The 12530-nt window shown below is 39.0% G+C and overlaps 1 protein-coding gene across 16 annotated transcripts in view; it reads right to left on the bottom strand.

Moving 5' to 3' along the window:
* The window catches only part of CELF4 (CUGBP Elav-like family member 4), a 1519496-nt gene that overhangs the window by 1390498 nt on the left and 116468 nt on the right, over positions 1-12530 (bottom strand). The gene's annotated exons all lie outside the window — the stretch shown is intronic.

Below are 12530 nucleotides of genomic sequence, written 5' to 3'. Positions count from 1 at the left end.
AGTTTCCTTACACACCCAGTTGTGGTGTAGTGCCAGCGAGGGTCTAATCGGACTTCAATCCCAGTTGGGGTTAAGTACGCTGACTGCTCGCTCGCGCTTTAGGTGCGGTGCCGCGATCCTGTGACTCAGCAGGATTGCTCCCTTCACGCTGGGTGAGGTTGAACCCACGTGTATATACTTTAGTGTACCGCCATATAGTCTGCTATTTACTAGCAGCAGGGTTTCTCCTGCACGGTGGACCCGGACTGCGAACGCATCTATAACATCTTTCTTGGTGCGTTCCGCCAGTCCTAACAGCAATATCATGTCTACTTACAAAGCCTTGAAGACACCTGGTTGGGTAGATATTAACACAGTGCTTTGCGAAAATACTTTTCAACCTTTTCCCACATATCATGCTTCAAACATAAAGATACCAAATGTAATTTTTGGGTGAAGAATCAACAAGTGGAACATAATTGTGAAGTTGAACAAAATTTATTGGTTATTTAAAATTTTTGTGGATATTTAAAAACTGAAAAGTGGGCCATGCAATATTATTCGGCCCCTTTACTTTCAGTGCAGCAAACTCACTCCAGAAGTTCATTGTGGTTCTCTGAATGATCCAATGTTGTCCTAAATGCCTAATGATGATAAATATAATCCACCTGTGTGTAATCAAGTATAAATGCACCTGCTCTGTGATAGTCTCAGGGTTCTGTTTGAAGCACAGACAGCATCATGAAGACCAAGGAACACAACAGACAGGTCCGTGATAATTTTGTGGAGAAGTTTAAAGCCGGATTTGGATACAAAATGATTTCCAAAACTTTAAACATCCCAAGACGCACTGTGCACGCGATCATATTGAAATTGAAGGAGTATCATACCACTGCAAATCTACCAAGACCCGGACGTCCCTCTAAACTTTCATCTCAAACAAGGAGAAGACTGATCAGAGATGCAGCCAAGAGGCCCATGATCACTCTGGATGAACTGCAGAGATCTACAGCTGAGGTGGGACAGTCTGTCCATAGGACAACAATCAGTCGTACACTGCACAAATCTGGCCTTTATGGAAGAGTGGCAAGAAGAAAGCCATTTCTCAAAGATATCCATAAAAAGTGTGGTTTAAAGTTTGCAACAAGCCACCTTCGAGACACACCAAACATGAGGAAGAAGATGCTCTGGTCAGATGAAACCAAAATCGAACTTTTTGGCAATAATCACCTTGAACACACCATCCCCACTGTCAAACATGGTGGTGGCAACATCATGGTTTGGGCCTGCTTTTCTTCAGGAGGGACAGGGAAGATGGTTAAAATTGATGGGAATATGGATGGAGCCAAATATAGGACCATTCTTGAAAAAAACCTGTTGGAGTCTGAAAAAGACCTGAGCCTGGGACGGAGATTTGTCTTCCAACAAGACAATGATCCCAAACATAAAGCAAAATCTAGAATGGAATGGTTCACAAATAAACATATCCAGGTGTTAGAATGGCCAAGTCAAAGTCCAGTCCTCAATCCAATCAAGAATTTGTGGAAAGAGCTGAAAACTGCTGTTCACAAACGATCTCCATCAAACCTCACTGAGCGCAAGCTGTTTGCCGAGGAAGAATGAGCAAGAATTTCAGTCTCTCGATGTACAAAACTGATAGAGACATACCCCAAGTGACTTTCAGCTGTAATCGCAGCAAAAGGTTCAACTTCACAATTGTGTTCCACTAGTGTTGAGCATTCCGATACCGCAAGTATCGGGTATCGGCCGATATTTGCGGTATCGGAATTCCGATACCGAGTTCCAATATTTTTGTGATATCGGGAATCGGTATCGGGATTAAGATTCATGTGTACAATAAAGAATAAAAATAAAAAATATTGATATACTTACCCTCGGACGCGCCCTGGTTGTCACCGCTGCAACCTCCATGCTTCCGTTCCTAAGAAGCCGCGATATCATCGAAGGTCCTTAACGCTCTCATTCTTAAGAAGGGAAGCATGGCGGTTGCAGCGGTGACAACCAGGGCGCGTCCGAGGGTAAGTATATCAATATTTTTTATTTTTATACTTTATTTTACACATGAATATGGATCCCAGGGCCTGAAGGAGAGTTTCCTCTCCTTCAGACCCTGGGATCCATTACAGGATACCTTCCGATATTTGTGTCCCATTGACTTGTATTGGTATCGGATATCGGTATCGGCAATATCCGATATTTTTCGGATATCGGCCGATACCATCTGATACCGATACTTTCAAATATCGGACGGTATCGCTCAACACTATGTTCCACTTGTTGTTGATTTTTCACCAAAAATTTACATTTAGTAACTTTATGTTTGAAGCATGATATGTGGGAAAAGGTTGAAAAGCTCCAGGGAGCCAAATACTTTTGCAAGGCACTGTATGTTAGCTACTTCTAAGCAAAATATGACTAAAGAACATATGAATCTGTAATGTGTGCCTGCCTAAAGAAAATCCATTAAAACAGTCATGTATCGATATTGGGCCAACAAGGAAACCACCACCCGCCTTTATTATAGAAGACGGGTAGGAATGGCTCTCTCCAATGGGTTAACTCCACAGCTAAGGCTACGTTCACATTGGCGTTCCGCCAATGTGCGTCGCTGTTGCGCCGGCGACGCGCCGGCGACGCAGCGGCGACGCGCCCCTATGTTTAACATAGGGGACGCCTGCGTCGTTTTGGTGGCGTTTTTCGCCACGTGCGTCGTTTCCGACGCTAGCGTCGGACGCAAGAAAACGCTACTTGTAGCATTTTCTGTGCGTCCGATTTTCGTCGGAAAACGACGCACGCGTCGCAAAACGCGCGCGTTTTTGCGCGCGTTTGCGCGCGTTTTAGCGTGCGTCGCGCGTTGCGTCGCCGACGCACGGCGGCGCAACGCTAATGTGAACGTAGCCTAAGACATTCCAATGAAGATTGATGAGACAGATAAGGATTAGCAAAACCTGACAGACAAAATCAATAAATGATATATCAACGTCCTATCAGAAGATGATGCACAATTTTATAGCGACATATAACACCATGCTATAAGGGCTGACAACTCCTGGCAAATCAATGCTACATTTAGTCAGAGAGATCCAGAGGTGACTCATACAATAACCTGTTATAGAAGATCTTTTTTTAGTGGAATGGAGGGGAGACATTTTTTGGGGGTAGATTTTGGAGTAAGAGATTTCCCAAACTATGAGCTATACGTAGACATTATTTACTTGTTACGACTTGTATATATTTACATCTAGATTTTGCAAGAAATCTGGTATTGGCACAGATAGATGTTTTGATAGATGATCATTACTGAGATCATTGAAATGAAGTCAACTCAAGGCTTTATCTTCCAATGCCCAAGATAATGGCAGTTTTATGTCAACATAGTAAATCCTTTATTTCGAGAGTTGATCAACTTGAAAACTGCAGATTGGTTTTAACCAGTTGGCCAATTCTTCTACAGAGCTCGCTTAGGAAACTCTTTGAGTTTAAGAAGAGATCTGACCACAGGATGAAGAAGCACATGCCCCCAGAGACACAACTCATACAGGGAGAAGAAGGACACACCCCCAGTGACACAACTCATACAGGGAGAAGAAGGACACCCCCTAGCATGTCCTTTTTCTATGAGTTACTGTCATAAGGATCTTGTACTTCTTCTCCCTGTATGAGTTGTGTCATTGGGGGTGTTTCCCTCTCCCTGCATGAGTTATGTCACTAGAGATGTGTCCTTTTTCTCCCTGTATAAGTTGTGTCACTGGGGCGTGTTTTTCTTCTCCCTGCATGAGTTGTGTCACTGGGGGTGTTTCCCTCTCCCTGTATGAGTTATGCCACTGGGGGGTGTCATTCTCCCTGTATGAGTTGTGTCACTGGGGGTGTTTCCTTCTCCCTGTATGAGTTATGTCACTGGGGGTGTGTCCTTCTTCTCCCTGTATGAGTTGTGTCACAGGGGGGTGTCCTTCTCCCTGTATGAGTTGTGTCACTGGGGGTGTTTCCTTCTCCCTGTATGAGTTATGTCACTGGGGGGTGTCCTTATTCTCCCTATATGAGTTATGCCACTGGGGGTGTCCTTCTTCTCCCTGTATGAGTTGTGTCACTGGGGGTGTTTCTTTCTCCCTGTATGAGTTATGTCACTGGGGGTGTGTCTTTCTTCTCCCTGTATGAGTTGTGTCACTGGGGGTGTTTCCTTCTCCCTGTATGAGTTATGTCACTGGGGGGGTGTCCTTATTCTCCCTGTATGAGTTATGCCACTGGGGAGTGTCCTTCTTCTCCCTGTATGAGTTGTGTCACTGGGGATGTTTCTTTCTCCCTGTATGAGTTGTGTCACTGGGGGTGTTTCCTTCTCCCTGTATGAGTTATGTCACTGGGGGGTGTCCTTATTCTCCCTGTATGAGTTATGCCACTGGGGGGTGTCCTTCTTCTCCCTGTATGAGTTGTGTCACTGGGGGTGTTTCTTTCTCCCTGTATGAGTTATGTCACTGGGGGTGTGTCTTTCTTCTCCCTGTATGAGTTGTTTCACTGGGGGTGTTTCCTTCTCCCTGTATGAGTTATGTCACTGGGGGTGTGTCCTTCTCCCTGTATGAGTTGTGTCACTAGGGACGTGTCCCTCTTCAACCAGTAGGACAGATCTGACCACTATATGAAGCAAAAAGGTTGGTGGCGGAGAGCATCATTATAATTTTTAGATTCCACTAGTGTATAAAAATTAAAGCAAGAAAAAGCATTGCATATTGTTCTCAAGGGTCTCATTAGTGACAAATTGCCAAAAAACACTAGTCACCATCTGTAATATTTATTGATTGTCTACAGCAGCATTTTTCTGGTAGCAGTGCTTGACAAAGGATTCCTGGTGTCAGATTAATTATAAGAATTTCCCATTAAACCCCATGGATCATTTATTTTTAAGTGGTTTCCTCTTGTGCAGTGCCCATAGAGGTAAAATGATGATACTTTTCCTGATACATTATTGAAATCTTTAAAAAAGAAGTCAACTCAAGACTTTTTCCACCAGTCACCAAGAGAACATTATTCTGTCAGCATAGACAGTACATCCATTTGATGGACAGCCAAGTTGAATACTATAGAATAGTTGACCAGCCAGTCTATCATTCTGCAAAACTAGCCAATAAACTAGGTTCTCTCATGCTAGACAAATTATTCCCAGTGTTAGGTAGATAACAGGATTCTCCCATTAAACCCATTAAACCCCCCCTGCAGTCCCCCCCCCAGGTGAATTAAGGATGGTTTCCCAGATACATTATTGAGATATTTGAAAAGGAGGTCAACTCAAGACTTTATCCACCAATCGCCAAGAAAATGGCAGCATTCTGGCAAAACTAGCCAAGAAAACTTTTATGAGTTTAAGTTGAGATATGGTGACTGTATCTGGCGATAAGGTGGTGGGCAACATAATAACCTTCATATTCCACCAATATATACCAAGAAAACAAACAAAAATATCCATTTCTTGTTTTCCTCAATTATTTTGCTGTTAAGCTACCGCCAATAGACACCAGTCAAATCTATGAAATTCATTCATTGCCATGATGCAAGATTACCCTGAGGTTCTCTTGTAGCCATGCTGCACAAAGGATTCCTGGTGATAAAAAAAACAGGTTTTGCCATTAAACTCAAGCAATCATCTATTTCCAAGTGATCATTTTTCCTGCAGTGCCCCCACAGGTGAAATTAGGCATTACCCAGTAATTATTTGATCATTGGGCTGAAGGTTTAGTTTAGGTTCTGGGTCCTCCAAAAGGAAAGATGCTATTAATTGTAGTAAAAAATTGTTCATCACATTCATCTCTCCTAAAATAAATGAATGCACAAACATGAACCAGTAGACTCTGACCAAAATGCTGTCGAGATAATAAGTTTGTAGTCAATAGTCATAATTATACTTTAGATACAGTACATTATCTGTGCCTCCATCTGCTGTATATTTTACGAATGATGAGCTAGTGGACTGTGAATGTCACAAATAGGACTACTCACTTTATAAGGCCCTCCATTTATATGCACTATTACATTTTGGTTATTTATAGCAGGGTATTTGCTCATTTTTTTCTTAGGCTAAGTCTGTTTAATGACCAGTGTGAACATGCTTCCATATGTAGCATGTATATCAACTTATACTCCGGCTCATTTTTCTTGGTTTTTCTTTAAGTTTTTGTTCTCAGTACAAACAAGGGTGTGGCCTCCCTTTTTTTAAGCTGGGCATTGCATTTATATAGCTTCCCATCACTAGGTGTCCACAGTTGGGGCTTGTTCCCGCTCAGCCCTTATTCAAATTAAGGTCAATTTTGACACATGGAAAGGTTTTATTATTAGAGACAGTATAGGACCATCCCAATTTGGGTATACCTTGACGCGGTGGCATGTCTTTATATGTACCAATAGCAGTTATTTGGCTTTTATTGATATGTACTATTACGTTTTACTTACAGCATGGAATTTATTAATTTTGCTTTTATCTAAGGTGTAGTCATAATTATGCTGTAAATATATTATCTGCGCCTCCATCTGCAGTATATTTCACGAACAATGAGTTAGTGGATGGTGAATGTCATACATGTGACTACTTGCTCTATTCGCCCCCTATGGAATAGACAACAATTTATGTTATTGAAAATCGTTTACAACTTTTGTGCTAGTCATACCTACCCCAAAAAGGTAGGTTTTTCCTTTTTTTTATTTTACTCACTTATATGGCGACATTAATTCCACAGCTCTATAAAGATATTGTTCCCATTGGGGCTTACAATCTAAATTCCCTACCAGTATGTCTTTGGAGTGAGGGATAAACTGGAGAACAAGGAGAAAACCCACTCAAACATGGGGAGAACATACAGACTTCTTGTAGAAGTTGTCCTTGGCGGGATTTGAACCCAGGACCCCATGGTATGGAGTATTATTTTTTGATGTGGTAGTATGGCTTATTGATTGTGTTGAAGGGGTTGTGCCGGATATTGAAAACATGGCAGCTTTTTCCAAAAATTGCTCTTCACTGGTCCATGTTGTGAGTGGTGTTGCAGATCAGGTCCATTAAGTTCTGTAAATGGGCTGCGATACAGCACACAACCTGCGATCGGATGTTTTCAAATCCAGGACAAATCTTTAAAGCTAGGCCTTATTCAGACATCTGTTTTATTTGTGTTTTTCATGCATATAGCACGTACCCATTATATTCTGTTGGACTGTTCACACGTCCATGGGTTTTTGATTGTGGACCGACAATAAAAGATCAAAATGATCCAAACTTGCCCACTCAAATCAATGGATCCACCACATGGATGCTATCTACGTGTCTTCCGAGTGTCATCTCTTTTTTTACTGTTTATTGAGTAGAAGATTGGATTTTTTTACAGACAAGAAAAATTAATGGTCCAAAAATCTGGTGCCTTCAAGAGTCCTTAGATCCAAAATATTGCATTTTCCACGTAATCCAATCTTCCTACACTATCTTCCTAATAGACCAAACCAATTTTCGTGGTCCCTTTTGGGACCAGAAAACCTAAACAAACATAACTTTTCTCTAGTTCTCGAAACAAACTAACACTATCCTCTGAACATCCCCCCAGCAGGGAAGATTGTGAAAGATCAGATGAAAACTGCATTTCTCAATTAGTTCTCCGTCCTACAAGCTTTTCCTCCTTGTTCCCTCTGATCCTTTCTGAGGAGTCTGTCTCCTCTTCTGTGTTCAGAAAAACAACACACAAGCCTTCTTTCGGATGTTTTGGGGCTGAAATAATCCTTCCTTTCACATAGTAATTGAAAAAGAAAATCCACTGGGCACAGAAAGATTATGAAAAGATTCACAAGCTGTCAGTAGTTTTTTTTTTTCTTACTTTTCCCTATGATGGGAGATGGCGGAGATGAAGAACAGATGGGAGGATGCTCTGCTGTAGAACAATCAAACAGCCTGCGCAAATAATCAGCATTTAAAGTTGTTGTTTTTGAAGGTGCAATGCTGAGGCTCAAATTATAAACCTTTCATGGGATCTGAAATAATTACACTGCCCCCTTTAAAATATGAAGAATGGTGACTGTAATAAAGAAGGCGACATGGAAGATATCTAGTAATATTGAATGTGTAAAAACAGGGGCTGTTGGTAAATATGATACATGGAATGCTGAAGACGTCAGATATTTCTAAAAAGCATTATATGTAAAATAGGAAATAAATAAGACAAAAAATGGGGCAATATTATACTACTTGTATTATTCCATATATGCACAGTATTATAGCAGTTATATTCTTGTACATAGGGGCAGTATTATAGGAGTTATATTCTTGTACATAGGAGCAATATTATAGTAGTTATATTCTTGTACATAGGAGCAGTATTATAGTAGTTATATTTTTGTACATAGGAGGCAGTATTATAGTAGTCATATTCTTGTATATAGGAGCAGTATTATAGGAGTTATATTCTTGTACATAGGAGGCAGTATTATAGTAATTATATTCTTGTACATAGGGGCAGTATTATAGTAGTTATATTCTTGTACATAGGGGCAGTATTATAGTAATTATATTCTTGTACATAGGGGCAGTATTATAGTAGTTATATTCTTGTACATAGGAGGCAGTATTATAATACGTATAGTCTTGTACATAGGAGCAGTATTATAGTAATTATATTCTTGTACATAGGGGCAGTATTATAGTAGTTATATTCTTGTACATAGGAGGCAGTATTATAATACGTATAGTCTTGTACATAGGAGCAGTATTATAGTAATTATATTCTTGTACATAGGGGCAGTATTATAGTAGTTATATTCTTGTACATAGGAGCAGTATTATAGTAGTTATATTCTTGTACATAGGAGCAGTATTATAGTAGTTATATTCTTGTACATAGGAGGAGTATTATAGTAGTTATATTTTTGTACATATGAGCAGTATTATAGTAGCTATATTCTTGTAATATTCTTGTATATAAGCCATACTGCCACATCAAAAAATAATACTCCATACCATGGGGTCCTGGGTTCAAATCCCGCCAAGGACAACTTCTACAAGGAGTCTGTATGTTCTCCCCATGTAAAAGAATATAGCTACTATAATACTGCTCATATGTACAAAAATATAACTACTATAATACTGCCCCTATGTTCAAGAATATAACTACTAATTTACTGCTCCTATGTAAAAGAATATAACTACTCTAATACTGCCCTTATGTACAAGAATATAACTATTATAATACTGCCCCTATGTACAAGAATATAACTAGTATAATACTGCTCCTATGTACAAAAATATAACTACTATAATACTGCCCCTATGTACAAGAATATAACTACTAAAATACTACCCCTATGTACAAGAATATAACTACTAAAATACTACCCCTATGTACAAGAATATAACTACTATAATACTGCCCCCAATGTACAAGAATATAACTAGTATAATACTGCTCCTATGTACAAGAATATAACTACTATAATACTGCCCCCTATGTACAAAAATATAACTACTATAATACTGCCCCTATGTACAAGAATATAACTACTAAAATACTACCCCTATGTACAAGAATATAACTACTAAAATACTACCCCTATGTACAAGAATATAACTACTATAATACTGCCCCCAATGTACAAGAATATAACTAGTATAATACTGCTCCTATGTACAAGAATATAACTACTATAATACTGCCCTTATGTACAAGAATTTAACTACTGTAATACTGCTCCTATGTACAAGAATATAACTACTATAACACTGCCCTATGTACAAGGATACAACTACTATAATACTGCCCTTATGTACAAGAATATAACTAGTATAATACTGCCCCTATGTACAAGAATACAACTACTATAATACTGCCCCTATGTACAAGAATATAACTACTATAACACTGCCCTATGTACAAGGATATAACTACTATAATACTACCCCTATGTACAAGAATATAACTAGTATAATACTGCTCCTATGTACAAGAATACAACTACTATAATGCTGCCCCTAAGTACAAGAATACAATTACTATAATAGAGCCCCCATGTACAAGAATATAACTACTATAATACTGCCCCAATGTACAAGAATATAACTAATATAATACTGCCCCCTATGTAAAAGAATATAACTAGTATAATACTGCTCCTATCTACAAGAAAACAACTACTATAATGCTGCCCCTATGTACAAGAATATAGCTAATATTATACTGCTCCTATGTACAAGAATGTAACTACTATAATACTGCCCCTATGTACAAGAATATAACTACTATAATACTGCCCCCTATGTGCAAGAATATAACTACTATAATACTGCTCCTATGTACAAGAATATAACTACTATAATACTGACCCTATGTATAAGAATATACTGTAACTACTATAATACTGCTCCTATATACAAGAATATAACTGTTATAATACTGCTCCTATGTACAAGAATATAACTACTATAATACTGCCCCTATGTGCAAGAATATAACTACTATAATACTGCCCCATATGTGCTAGATTATAACTGCAATAATACTGCATGTACAGTATCTTCACTTACTAGCTAGTTATTGTGATATTACATTATATACGGTACATTGTGCACAGAGCATCAGAAAAACTAATTGAGATACCATGTACATTAGTTTCAAAGTTTGTAAAAATTTAGGACAAATAAATGCAATAACATATTACTGTCTCTTTAAACAAAACTACTATTGTCAAGCTTCCCCTTTCCCATTCAGACACCTGCCTGTCTTATTGAGCATTAAACCAGACTGAATTAGTTGGCTTTTTACAATTGTTATAAAGCTCAGGGTTTTTTCCTGCCTTAATATGCAAACCTCATGGTCTATTAAAAAGCATTGATGCTTTGCTAAATCAGCATAAATTCCAAGTGCTAGTTCTGCGCAATGGATTCGGCAGCTATATGATCCGTTTCATAGTAAGGAAGCCAAGAACACGTTCCTCTGCAGCGTTGTAGTGTTCAAGCTCACCAATATAATTCTGTACTCAAAAATATATCACATATTGTGATTTTTCATATTTTGTTTGGATTGAAGACCGTTCCAAGGCTAACAATGAATGTGAATGACCAAAAGTACAAAGGATTTAACCACACAATACGTATAGGTGAACCAATTGCATTGGGAAGACAAGAAGCAGATATCCTATGTAAGGAGCTTCCAAAAAATATTCAAAATTGTGATTGACTCAATTAGACTCATCATCCAGTGATCTACAATTGTGGTTGTCTTCGGTTCATAGACCTTATTTTGCCTTTGTCTACAGTAGTTGTCCTGTCACATCCTCGACCCATAGGCAACCTTCTAGTTAAACCTTGTCACATTCATAACTAGTTGTGTGATGAGGACACCTGTATTCTGCCCACCTTCTTCCATCTTAGATCTAAGTGAGGTTTTCTACGCCTTGTCCTCAAAAATCAACTCAACCCACTTACCAATGTGGTTGAATAATGCAAGAGGTCCGAATATTCTTAGAACTTATTTAGACACCAATTGTTTGGAATCCAATTCTGACAAACAAGTCAAGAGAAGCAGAGAATTCTCGAGACAATAAATGGGCAGTGCTAGGTCAGTAGAACCATTGACAAAATTATTCAGAGTTGTATCTTGACGATTGAGGGGACCCATACATAAACCTTGGGTGCTGAGTTCTGGAAAAATATCAACCAGCCACTTTGCTTTGACCATGGAGTGTATCAATACATATGTCACCTGTTCCTGAACACTGAGCTGGTCTACAGGTGGCCAATTACTGTATCTCACTTGTGTCTGCCTCATCTCTCAGCGAATTTCTAGATTCATCTCCTTTGTTCTTTTCCAGTAAGTTTGTTTGTTCTTCAATCTAACTATAACATTCCCATTTCACACCAATAACAATCAAATGCAGCGTCGTACGCGCCAGCACTGAGGACAATTACCAACAGTTAATGCTCCTCAAATCATTGGCAGCCTATCTCGTTCCCGTGTCTGACCTCCTCTATCTTCCTCATCTGCCTCTTTATGTCTTTATTACCTCGCCGCTCTCCTCATTACTTCACATGTTTGCATGCATTAACATTCATTTTCCTACCGGCTTCCACACGCTAACTTATATCTAAGGCGCCCATAAATTAGCCCTCATCGTCAGAATTTCTGCAGAAGGTTCCCGGATTTTCTCCACTCCACTTAAAAGAAATTCGAACCAAAAATATCTTTATCAACTTTGCTGCTATTTTCTGAGGTCACGGTGTTAATCTCTCCATTCATTTTTTATACTCTGCGTTTCTCTGCGGACTTCCTTCGGTAATAAATTGAAATAAATGAGTGCATATAGCAAGTCGACCTTCAGATGACTTTAGAGGGCTCTATAGCAAACCCAACACTTAACTTTTTATTCTAAGCCCTTTGTAAGAGTTTCCAATGTTGGGTCCATGTGTTTACTTTCCATCATTCCAGATATAATTTACTTCTTTCAAAAGATTAATACTTCCTTTGCGGTGGATTATTCTTCTTTCTTGTGTGAGAGCTTCTCTTTTTGAAGAGGACCCTAAA

This window comes from Ranitomeya imitator, chromosome 1 (genome assembly GCF_032444005.1).
Source record: "Ranitomeya imitator isolate aRanImi1 chromosome 1, aRanImi1.pri, whole genome shotgun sequence".
Classification (NCBI taxonomy): domain Eukaryota; kingdom Metazoa; phylum Chordata; class Amphibia; order Anura; family Dendrobatidae; genus Ranitomeya; species Ranitomeya imitator.
Note: the sequence above shows the minus strand (reverse complement) of the source record. Positions and strands in the feature narration are given on the sequence as shown.